Consider the following 13,950-nt stretch of genomic DNA (forward strand, 5'->3'; position numbering starts at 1 on the left):
TTTGACCAGATATGGGAGAGTTGGAGAAATGAGACGCGGGCGGCATCCAAACAATAAAAATAAATAAAACAAAAACAATCTATTTGGCCCAATCTCTACCCTATCTATCCAAAATAAAAATGCAGAAGTTATTGAAAAGAATCTTCGCGTCTAATACGCACTACCTAACCTACGCTGATCTTTGATGGAAAAACCAAAAGTACAGTGGGTGGAGCACGCCCCTTACCTAGTGTGTCTAATACAAAGATATTCAAGCTACTTGTGCACAATGTATGTCGCACGACATTCTTACCTGTCCCACTCTCCAACCTCAGATGCGCATGACATCGACGGTAGACAAATGGAGAACAAATAACGGACAGATACCAAATTGTTACACACAGTAGACATATATCAAAAAACCACAGACACACAGCACAACACAGAAATTCAGGGCCTCCAGTGTAGCGTCCTGTCACCACTTTTATGCCACGGTGGCAGCGGCTGGATTGGAGACCTTGGATGACGTCAAGGGGGGCACGGCAAACAGCTGGGCAGCGGTAGCCAATCGGAGCCACTGTATAGGTGGAAGCGGGAGAGAGGTAGAGAGCAAGCGAGCACGGAGAGAGAGAGAGAGAGAAAGAGAGAAAGAAAGAGACTAGCGAGAAAAATATATCTATAAATAATAATTACGCAACACAGAAATGTACAGGAATGTAACATCCTCACCCTAAAGAACAAACATATTATGTTTGTAACTCGTGACAACAAATAAATGAATAAATAAATAAATAAATAAGCACAAGCATTTTAAGAAAAATGCAATCAACTTAAGCTCGAGAAAGAGCATCTGCCACCACGTTTTCGGCTCCCTTCTTATGGAAAATGGTTAGGTTGTAGTCCTGCAAAATCAGCGACCACCGCATAAGGCGTTGATTTTGATTGAACATCCTTGACAAGAACACAAGCGGATTATGATCTGTATAGACTGCAACCGGAATGCAGGTGGATCCGATATAAACCTCAAAATATTGCACTGCAAGAAGAAGGGCTAAAGCTTCTTTCTCAATAGTTGAGTAATTCAACTGATGTTTATTGAATTTCTTGGAGAAATAACAAATCGGGTGATCGATACCAAAATTATCTTCCTGCATGAGGACAGCACCTGCACCAACTCCACTGGCATCAACTTCCAATTTGAAAGCTTTAGTCACATCTGGTGCAGCTAATACAGGTTTACTACACAAGAGTGCTTTCACATTGTCAAACGCACGCTGACATTCCTCTGTCCATACATAGGGCACAGCCGGGCTAAGAAGGTTAGTAAGAGGGTTAACCACAGTTGAAAAGTTTCTACAAAAACTACGGTAATAGCCAGACATGCCAAGAAACCTGCGCAGTTCGCGTCTGGTTTTTGGGATGGGAAACTCAGAGATGGCAGTGACCTTAGCTTCAACTGGACGAACTTGACCTTTACCAACTTCCTTTCCCAGATATGTAACGGTAGCTTGGCCGAATTCACATTTTGCTAAATTAAGGGTCAGTGATGCATTTGCTAGCCTCTCAAACACTGTCCTTAAAAGAGCAATGTGTTCTTTCCAGTCAGATGAATATACCACCAAATCGTCAAGGTATGCGTTGCAATTTGGAACACCGGCTAAAACAATATTGACGAGTCTCTGAAATGTTGCGGGGGCGTTTCGCATGCCGAAAGCCATAACGGAATATTGAAGAAAATAATCCGGAGTAACGAATGCAGAAATTTCAGAAGCTTGTGGACTAAGTGGAATTTGCCAATAACCTTTAAGTAAGTCTAATTTTGTGACAAACTGTGCAGTACCAAGGCTATCAATACAGTCTTCCATCCGCGGTAACGGATATGAATCCGGTACAGTGACGGCATTTATTTTTCTGTAGTCTGTACAGAATCGATACGTTCCATCCGGCTTTGGAACGAGCAAACACGGACTACTCCAAGGACTACTGCTATGAACCGCCAAATTATTATCAAGCAAATATTCGGCTTCGGTTCGCATTATGGATCTCTTTGTGGTATTCACTCTATAAGCATGTTGCTTTATCGGAGCAGAGCAGTTGATTTTAATGTCATGCTTTAATACTGTGGTCTGCGTAGGAATGTCTCCAAATAATTGTGGAAAATCATAAATGAGACACTCAACATCTTTTTGTTGTTCGATAGACAAGTGATCTAATTGCGTGGACAAACGTTTCAGCATATCTGAATTGCTTAAGCGCGGTGACTGAACTGATGCTTTGCGCAAAACCACTCCATCATCATCTGCACTGGGCAAATGAAGGGAGGAGGATAACACATCACAGACTGCAGCAGAAGAGATCGCGGGCCCTGCGATCTGAACTGTGGATGTAATAGGTGAAGTTCTGGAGTGATATGGTTTAAGCATATTGATGTGACATACGCGTGACTGACGTCTTCTGTCAGGGGTGTCAATAACGTAATCAGTATCACTTATCTTTTCCAAAATTCGGTACGGGCCAGAAAATCTAGCAGAAAGAGCGGAGCCAGGAATAGGCAGCAGAACAAGAACTTCGTCACCAGGTTGAAAACAACGAGAGAGAGCATTTGCATCATACCGTCTCTTCATGCCTGATTGCGCAACAGAGAGGGATTCTCGAGCGAGAGAACACGCAGCATGCAAACGCTCTCGAAATCGACTAACAAAGTCCAGAATATTACACTTAACGTTTGAGTCAGTGTTTAAAATATTTTCCTTCAAAATTTTCAAAGGTCCCCGAAACCCGTGTGCATAAATTAGATCTGCGGGGCTAAATCCAAGCGATTCTTGAACGGTTTCACGCACTGCGAACAAAACCAGTGGCACACCCTCGTCCCAGTCTTTTTCAGTGTCCATTGCATATTTTCTTAACATGCTTTTCAAGGTTTGATGGAACCTCTCAAGCGCACCCTGACTTTCGGGGTGATATGCACTAGAATGACGGTGGGAAATGCCAAGGGTTTTCAGAATTTGTGAGAACAATTTAGAGAGAAAATTAGTTCCTTGATCTGTTTGAACAACTTTAGGAAGTCCGAATGTAGAAAAAAATTTAACGAGTGCTTTTGAGACGGCAGAAGCTGTAATTTTACGCAGTGGCACTGCTTCAGGAAAACGGGTTGCGCGGCACATAATAGTTAGAAGAAATTGATTTCCTGATTTAGTCTTTGGCAAGGGTCCGACACAATCAACGATAACATTTTCAAATGGCTCACCAATCACAGGAATAGGCACAAGAGGGGCAGGGGGAATCACCTGATTAGGCTTTCCAGTGACCTGACAAGTATGACAGGTGCGACAATATTCAGCCACATTCTTTTTCATGCCTGGCCAAAAAAAATGTCTAATGATACGATCATACGTTTTTGTCACCCCCAAATGTCCTGACATGTGATGATCATGAGCTAAACTCAAAATTTGCTGTCTGTACTGATCAGGTATGACAATTTGATACACAGTACTCCAGTCTAAGTCTCCTCTATTATTAGGACTCCACTTTCTCATCAGCAGACCATCTTCAACAAAATAAGCAACCTGACTCTTTTTAGCAACCTCAGGATCCAGAGCCGAATCAAAGCATTTACTCAAATTAGGATCTTTTCGTTGTGCAGCACACATTTGATCTCTAGTGATATTTAATGGTAAAGCATTAGAATTTAGTGGCGCATGCGTTCTTACCGACACTGAACTTGAGTGAGCCTTTGAACTTGACTCTGAATCAGAGGGAGGAGAAGGTAACTGGTCTGCAAAAACTGAAGCCATAAAAGTGTCATCCAACGCGGCGTCCTCGCCAGCTCTGCGCATCTGCGCTCGTGTGACAGCACACGCAGAAAACACTTCAGGATAGTTTTTTGTAAAAATGTCAGGTGAAGAGGACACAGTCGGACTGTCTAACACTTCCACAACAGGCATCACTTTCCCTCCTGCTAAATCATTTCCTAAAATGATGTCAACTCCATTTACAGGCAAAGAAGAACGCACACCAACTTTCACAAATCCTGTAATTAGATCGCATTGCAAATGTACACGGTGTAAAGGCACATTTACAATACCCATCTCAAATCCTTGAACTAAAACGCTGGCACAGCAGTACGATTTATCTGACAGCGGTAAACAATCAGAAAGAATAAAGCTCTGAGCGGCGCCAGTGTCACGCAAGATCTGAACTTCTTTCTGATCATGCGGCTCTCCAGATAAAGAAATCCAACCTTTCATTAGAAAAGGCGCAAAACTGCTATTGCAAGCATCACTCGGTAACACAGTAACCGAATTCACAAATCCAACACTTTTTGGCTGTTGCTGTTTTCTTTTTAAAATAATACAGTCAGATAATTTGTGCCCTTTCTTGTGGCAGTAGTAACACTCAAGGTCATTTTTAGTAGTTTGTGGACTGGAATTCGAACTAGATGGTTGTGACTGCACATGCGAGCCAGATGAGCTCTTTTCGGGACGCACTGAAGTAAACACATTTTTATGCGTTAGCACAAACTCATCTGCAAGCACAGCTGCTTGAGACACAGTGGACACTTTCTGTTCATTTAAATAAACTACTACCTTTTCTGGTAAACACGACTTAAACTCCTCAATTAACAGCAATTCTCGTAACTTTGCAAAATCAGTTACCTGACATGCAGCACACCACTTATCAAACAGGACTGATTTCTCCCGTGAAAACTCCACAAATGTCTGATGGCTATTTTTCTTATGGTTTCTAAATCTTTGCCGATAAGCTTCTGGTACCAGCTCATAAGCACGAAGGACTGCTGACTTGACAGTGTCATACTGCAAACTATCTTCTAATGAAAGAGTCGAGCAGACTTCCTGAGCCTTCCCTATCAACTTACACTGGAGGAGAAGAGACCAGACATCTTTTGGGCAACGCAGAGCAGACGCAATGCGCTCGAAAGCGTTAAAATATGTATCAACTTCGCTTTCTCTAAACTGGGGAACAAGAGCTATATAACGGCTGACATCAAAGGCAAGCGAGGATGGATCAGACGGCGGGGGGGACACAGGACTGTGCGCAGTGCTTGACTGCGCAGCTGGGCTGGCAGCAGCCTTCGCAGCATCCAGCTCAAGCTGTCGCAGCCTTACTTGCGTATCAGCCTCGATCTCCAGCTTACGTATTTGTACACGCATGTCTAATTCAGCTTGGCGAGCCTGCATCTTTTCCTGCGTCTCCATTTGCATTCGGGCCAGACGTACCTTTAAACGTACGTCTTCTCTAGACCCAGTGGAAACAGGGGAAAAAGGATAAAAGGGAGGAAGAGCAGGCTTACCATCAGCCTCCGCCTCGGCATCTACTTCATCCAAACCTTCACCCAAACCTTCACCCAGCTCATTCAAGGAATCAGCAGGCCGCGCCTCCATGCTGGAATGTCGCATGCCCTCACCGCCTTCATCACTCCCCTGCAGTATTTTCAGCTCAACCAAGCGTGTCTCAACCAAACGTTTGATCTCCTTCTTTAAAGCCTGTTTTTCAACAGAAATGTCATAATGGCTTGCAATAATCAATAAGTCATCTTTTCTACACTTATCAATTTGTTCCCAACTCGGTTTGAGAATAAAAGCCTGTAAATCAAATACGACCATAATGCCTGCACACAGCGTCAGCTATCTCACACAACACCACCCAACACTTAAGATATATGTGTGGATGCAAATAGTTTCACTTCCAATTTTTTTGGGAATCTTTCTTTATCCCGGACGAGCCCCCATTTAATGTTACGATTTAAATGATGTTAAATAAAGGGGAAGAGGAGTAACATTAACTTTTGGGTGAAACACATAAGCAACCACACAACATCAATAAATGAGGGACAAAAACCAAGACCAGCTAAATGCAATACGTGATTTTATTTACAAAAATAGTGATAATAATGAATGCCAAAAAAAATGTATATAGAAAGATTCTTGAATATTTACAAAGAGACATTAAATTTCACAGATAACAAATGCATAAGACGTTTGACCAGATATGGGAGAGTTGGAGAAATGAGACGCGGGCGGCATCCAAACAATAAAAATAAATAAAACAAAAACAATCTATTTGGCCCAATCTCTACCCTATCTATCCAAAATAAAAATGCAGAAGTTATTGAAAAGAATCTTCGCGTCTAATACGCACTACCTAACCTACGCTGATCTTTGATGGAAAAACCAAAAGTACAGTGGGTGGAGCACGCCCCTTACCTAGTGTGTCTAATACAAAGATATTCAAGCTACTTGTGCACAATGTATGTCGCACGACATTCTTACCTGTCCCACTCTCCAACCTCAGATGCGCATGACATCGACGGTAGACAAATGGAGAACAAATAACGGACAGATACCAAATTGTTACACACAGTAGACATATATCAAAAAACCACAGACACACAGCACAACACAGAAATTCAGGGCCTCCAGTGTAGCGTCCTGTCACCACTTTTATGCCACGGTGGCAGCGGCTGGATTGGAGACCTTGGATGACGTCAAGGGGGGCACGGCAAACAGCTGGGCAGCGGTAGCCAATCGGAGCCACTGTATAGGTGGAAGCGGGAGAGAGGTAGAGAGCAAGCGAGCACGGAGAGAGAGAGAGAGAGAAAGAGAGAAAGAAAGAGACTAGCGAGAAAAATATATCTATAAATAATAATTACGCAACACAGAAATGTACAGGAATGTAACACAATAAACAATTTAATAAATAAAGGTATAGTTCAGTCAAAAATTACAATTCTGTCGCACCTTTTACTTACTTAAACATTTATGAGATCTTTGCTCTTTTAAACACATATGGAGATATTTTGAAGAATGCTAAAAACCTGTACCCATAGACTTTCATTGTATGTTTCTACTATGAAGTTCAAGGGTTACAGGTTTTCTGCTTTTTGCAAAATATTTATTTTTATGTTCAACTAAGAAAAAAACTAGGTTTGGAACCACTTGAGGGTGAGTAAATAGTGAGCACATTTTAATTTTTGGGTGAAAAGTCCCTTTAAGATTAAGGTCAACATGCAAAAGTCCCTTCCACTTCGAAACCTAGCTTACCGACTTGGAGGATTGTGTGTCTTAAAAAGTTTGTGGGATGTATTAATGCAAATTATTCCCAGAACAATCGTGCAGTGATCATTTTCCCCGATAGAAGGCGCTGTAAGTTTTATCGATCAGTTGAAATTCGGACAAGAATTAATCACGCAGTAACACCTTTTTCAAGGTAATAATCACACACTAATTGTTCGTGCTAAGTAGATCTATTGTATGTACAATGTCATGGTTCTTAAATAGGGTATAACAAAAAATAAATAAAATAAACTATTTACCTAAACAATTTAACTTCCTAAAATTATAGGCTATTTACATAAAGCACACACTTTTCCCCCTCATTGTTAGCCTAATAAGGTAAAATTAAGAATAGTAGGTATAGAAAAGTTTAATTTATGGGTAAATACAAAAAGCAAAAAGTATTATTACAACATCTGATTAATTCTAAAAAATATATTTCGTGGTTTTTAAAGTCACATTTATTTTAATAGCGTATTTAAATATAACCCTTTTGATCTGCGTCGATCTGTAAGCCTACTGTTTTTCGTAGTGTCATTTATACTGAGTTTAGATCAGTTTGACATACAAATAACATATTTGTTATTATATAAAATAGCATATGAAACTTGCCCATAACCTGCCTATTAAAAGGGTATTTTTGCAGTTTTTCTCCTCAATTTCTATTTAATTACTTGGTTCAACTACAGCATTTATGACATTTTAAGCACCAATCTTTGCTGCATTAGCTTGTCAAATTGGTTTTTGATAATATAACAAAAATATTTCCTACAATTTTGTCCAAGTGCTTACCATTCTATATTACAACAAAATGTTTATTTAAAAATGGGCATTTAAAAAGTAAGCTATTACAGTTTTATAAATAATGTTGTGTGATTAGAACCCTTAATTAAAAATTTATTAAAGAATAAAATACTTGTTTTTATGCATCATGCATCATTAAAAAACAATTAGGAATCTGTTAAAGCTTTGTAAAAACCAACTAAAGCATATTAAAACCGTAGTCTATAGATAAATAACAAACTGGCCAGCTCAATTAAAATTTGAAGAATTAAAAGTTAAAACTGTCTTAAAGCCTTTTTCTATCGATTATGTTCACAATTTATGATGGCATGCTGTCAAAAATAGGACACATTTGAGCTCATATAGAGGCTAAATTCTGGATTTTATCAGTGAGGGGTGGGTCTTTTGAACCACACAAATAACAGGGGTCGCCACAGCGGAATGAATCGCCAACTTATCCAACATATGTTTTACTCAGCAGATGCCCTTCCAGCTGCAACCCAATACTGGGAAACATCCTTACACACTCATTCACACAAGTACACTACGGACAGTTTAGCTTACCCAATTCACCTGTACCACATGTCTTTGAACTTGTGGAGGAAACCAGTAGGAAAGAGTATTGAGAAATCATACTCAAATAAAAGTACCATTACTTGCCTAAAAATGTAGTGTAAGTAGAGTAAAAGTATCTGTTGTAAATATTACTCTATATTAAAATATATTTATTATTAAAAGTATGAGTAGCCCTTTCAAAAGTGTTCAAGAGTAGTGAGTATTGAGTATTACGCTTTTAAAAGCTGATACATTTACATGTAATTTGTGCATGCGTGTGTAAACGTAACATTCTGTAGTGCATCGAGTTATTGCCCAGCAGACACACAACATCATAAGACATTAACATTAGGTTAGATTTAGGTTGTGATGTCAGGTGACCAAAAATCAATGTCTAGCCAGTGTCTAAGGACAACATTATTTGTTAAATAACAACATCAAATGACGTAGATATTTGATTGACTTTAGGTTGTGTTGGAAAGTGACCAAAATCCAATGTTGAGCCAACATCTTAAACCAACATCATTTTGGCATCAAATCTGACACTTCAATGATTTTCATGGAAAAACAAAATGCAACATCCGCATGACACTGGGGTACAACTATATTCTGACGACATGTTGGCGTCTTGTGCCTGCTGGGTGTTTAAGGCCATTTCGATCATCATACAGTAAACATCCGTCATCTTCTTATCAGTGACATGCATCTTAACAGTTTCTGGGTCAATGCATATAAAGAATTTGGACATTGTGTACACTTTTAATGCTTCCAAACAGCTTGCTGCAATTAAAAAGTGCACATGTTTTGAGATAGGGTTGGGTATCGTTTGGGGCTATTTCAATACCGGTGCGATACTTTTAAAACGGTACAGGTGCCAAAACGGTACCTGAATCGATACTTTTTAGCCACAAAATCATTTGACAAAAAATATTTTAATCATTATAATTGAACAGTATAAATATAGATTTATAATAAGTTTAAAGTTAACATCAATTCATATATTATATATTTGAATTGCATTAATATATTTCTTTTGATCAACCCTATTTTGAGGTAGTTTATTATGATGCGATTTACCTTCTATGTGAGATTTAATTTGAAAGGAATCACAGGACTGATTTTTCTAATCCCCATAGACAAGAAAAAATAAAGTAGTGACTGAAGGTTGAAGGAAAGTAGTGGAGTAAAAGTACCGATACTGCACTAAAAATGTACTTAAAGGAAAGTGAAAGTACACATTTGTAAAATTACTTACTACTTACTAAATTACAATTCCTGAGAAAAAACTACTCAATTACAATAATTTGAGTATTTGTAATTATTACTTTACACCACTGGAAACCAGAGCACCTGGAGGAAACCCACGCGAACATGGAACATGTAAACTCCACACAGAAACGCCAACTGACCCAGCCAAGGGGTGAGCGACCTTCTTGCTGTGAGGTGAACGTGCTACCCACTCCGCCTCTGTGCAACCCTAAAACAAAAACACATTAAATGTATTGTCTCTGTTTGATTTTCTATTCAGAAAAGGTGACCTTGGATCTGTTTGTTCAGATATGGCTTACAGCACTAAAGCCTCTTTACACACACACACACACACACACACACACACACACACACACACACACACACACACACACACACACGCACGCACGCACGCACGCACGCACGCACGCACGCACACACACGCACACACACAAACACACACACACAAACACACACACACACACACACACACACATGTTTGTTTTTGTGAAAAGTGGGGACATTACATAGGTTTCCATTCATTTTATACTGTCCAAACTGTATATTGTATTGCCCTCACCCCACCCCACCCCTAAACCCAACCATCACAGGAGACTGTGTGCAGCTTTACTCTCTGATTAAACTCATTCAGTGTGATTTATAAGCATTTTGAGAAATGAGGACGTCACCAATGTCCTCATATTTCACCTCCTTTTTGTAATACCTGTGTCATACCCATGTCATTATACAGATTTGTGTCCTGATATGTCACAAAAACACGTACACACACACACACACACACACACACACACACACACACACACACACACACAATGTTAAAATGTTACACAATGCAAAATGATTCAGTGGTCAAACTGCTCCATACAGGATGCATCATAATTCAGTTATTTCAGTGCTATCATTGTGTGTACATACATGTTTTTAAACTGATCTTAAACTTTTAAAATGTATATCAGTATATATAATGAATGCTAGTAATTGCATTGGTCCTTAATAAATCTGCATTGCTTGTATCGTCTTACCTCTAAATCCAGTCCTCGAAACTATGAAAAACCTCACCCATTGCCCTATATACAGTTTTTGACATTTAGGCTGGCATAGTAGCTCAGTAGTTAGCGCCTCACAGCAAGAAGGTCGCAGGTTCAAGCCCCGACTGGATCAGTTGGTGTTTCTGTGTGGAGTTTGCATGTTCTCCTTGTGCTGGCGTGGGTTTCCTTTGGGTGCTCCGTTTTCCCCCACAGTCCAAAGACATGCGCCATAGGTGAATTAAATAAGCTAAATTGTCCATAGCGTGAATGTGAGAGTGTATGGGTTCCCCAGTACTGGGTTATGACTGGAAGGGCATCTGCTGCTAAAACATGCTGGATAAGTTGGCGATTTATTTCACTGTGGCGACCCCAGATTAACCCAAGCCGAAGGAAAAAGAATGAATGAATATTTGACATTTTACAAGTACACAGTAAAGACACCAATGTGGGTGAGTTGAGATAATATTTGTTTCTTATTCTAAATCTTATTAGCACAACATTTTCTTAAATAAACACGACTATTGTTTCAGCACTCCTTCAAACCTCATATTTTCAAATATTAATATTTGCATATACAAGGCATGCTTTGTGAAACCTAAGCAGCAGGGTTTTTTTTTATTGTTTTCTGCATATTACACACTTCTAAACTACTCAAAAGGGGTGTGAAAGACCGGTGTCACACCCAACAGACATACTCCTCATATTTGCTGTCAGACGTACTGTACTTAGCTTTACGCACAGAGAGAGAGTTTTACTTGACCCACCCAAAACAAATGGCAAACTAAACAAGCCACATGCTTTAGCAACAACACATCTACTTAATTTAGGAACAATTAAAATTGTATTATTTAAAAGTTATTTTTTAAGGCTAGCCTAACCACATAGCAAAACGGCTCAGATCTGGCCCATACAATCAGCTTTTGCTTGGCCCACATGCTGTAGTGAATTACAGTATATGATTTGACCAAATCTGGCTTCCATACAAGGGCCAAACATGGACCATATCTGGGTCAAGTTTCAGCCAAGTTAGTAACCTATAACTGGGCCTGTACGGGGCCAGATATGTTGGTGTGTCACAACTGCAATGACTTTGATAAACCCATTAAGCATTTCACTTTATGGCCATGCTTTTTCTCGAAGCAACCTGATTGGTAGATTTTTTTCTTTACTTAAAAATAATATAAATGTCTTTTAAAAGTGGGTCAAGATTGGCCAGTCTTATACATTTTTAACATTTGGACCAAGTACTACATTTGATATTGAGTCCAAGTCTTGTGTGCCACCTGGTGCCACCTCTGCGAAACCTGGGCCATGTTTGGCCCATATGCTGTATGCCAGTGCCAGGCGAATGCCTGCTGTGCCAGCTTTATGCCAAATTTTGGCCAGAATTCTTTGCTACCCCTGGTTAAGAATATGTCAGCAAACATGGAATGTTTTTCTAAACTTCTATAGCTCATTTCACAGAGACTTAAATAAATGATTGTTCAAACTATTTGTTAAAAATTAGCTGAATCAACACAATTCCTGTTTCGAACAACTTAATTGTTTTATGTTCAGTCCACTTAAATTTGTAAAAACAAATAAGTCAACTTAATCAACTTAATTTGTGTGGAACCCAGCATTTTTTTTTACAGTGCAGTAATACTGGAAATTGCTGTAAAATTCCTAGTATGACCTTACAGTGAATTTAAAAACAGAGGAATTCCTGCAGTCTATTGTTGATGTTTCCAGAAAGTTTTTTTAACAAATGCTAACAAATGATCTATTCACACCAATTTACTAGTAATTTTTAAGAAAAAAATTCTCATGTTTGGGTCATTTTTGGGAAGAATCATAAATAAACATCCAACTAAGGTTTCACAGCAAACAATCTTTTTTAGGTTTATTTGACAACCCTTTGAGAACCATATGAGGTGCCTTTCCCAAAAGGAAATTTAGCCATTTATGGTCCAACATGGCAACGCAGTGGCGCAGTAGGAACAGCAAGAATGTCGCTGGTTCGAGCCCCAGCTCAGTTGGCGTTTCTGTGTGGAGTTTGCATGTTCTCCTTGCGTTCGCGTTGGTTTACCCCACAGTCCAAAGACATGAGGTACAGGTGAATTGTCCGTAGTGTATGAGTGTGTGAATGAGTGTGTGTGGATGTTTCCCAGAGATGGGATGCAGCTGGACGGGCATCTGCTGCGTAAAAACATGCTGGAAAAGTTAGCGGTTCATTCTGCCATGGCGACCCTGGATTAATAAAGGGACTAAGCCGACAAGAAATTCAATGAATGAATTGTCCAACATGGTGCTCCACTGAAAATGGTCGTTTGCCATCTCCAGGTTGGAGGAAAGTCCTTACCCCAGGTGTAGGAGTTCAAATATCTTGGGGTTTTGTTCACAAGTGAGGGAAGGATGGAACGTAAGATTGACCGGCGGATTGGTGCAGTGGCAGCAGTAATGCAGTCCATAGTGGTAAAGAAGGAGCTGAGCTGAAAGGCAAAGCTCTCGATTTAACGGTCAATCTACGTTCATACTTTCACCTATGGTCATGAGCTTTGGGTCATGACCGAAAGGACAAGATCTCATATACAAGCGGCCAAAATGAGTTTCCCTCGCAGGGTGGCAGTGCGCACCCTTATGGATGGGGTGAGAAGCTCTGTCACCCAGAGGAGCTCAGAGTTGATCAACTGTTCCTCCACATCGAGAGAAGTCAGCTGGGGTGGCTGAGCATCTGTTTCCTGTTCCTTGGAGGAGCATTTGTCAACACCAGGGGTCAAACATTAAAGAGATCAACCAAAAGTAAAAATGTACTCACTACATATTCACCCTCAAGCGGTTCCAAACCTTGATGAGTTTCTTTCTTCTTTATAACACAAAAGAAGATATTTTGAAGAAAGCTGAAAACCTGCAACCATCGACTTCCAGAAGAAAAAACAAATGCCATGAAAGTCAATGGTTACATGTTTCCAGCTTTCTTCAAAGTATCTTATCTTTTCAAAGTATATTTGTGTTCAACAGAAGAAAGAAACTCATGATGGTTTGAAACAAGTAAAAAGTGAGTGAATGATGACAGAATTTTCAGTTTTGTACACTTTTAAATATTTCAGTAAATTGCACAGTATTTAATTGTAAAATGAAATGTATTTTACTGTAGGACAGTTTTACAGTATGTTACTGTATTTTAAAGTTGCATTGTGGAAAATATCCTCTTGGCACCATTAAAATACAGTATTTTTTAAAACAAATGAGCAGGAAACATGACAAATCGAAGGGTTATTTTT

This window comes from Danio rerio, chromosome 9 (genome assembly GCF_052040795.2).
Source record: "Danio rerio strain M-AB ecotype USA chromosome 9, GRCz13ab, whole genome shotgun sequence".
Lineage (NCBI taxonomy): Eukaryota > Metazoa > Chordata > Actinopteri > Cypriniformes > Danionidae > Danio > Danio rerio.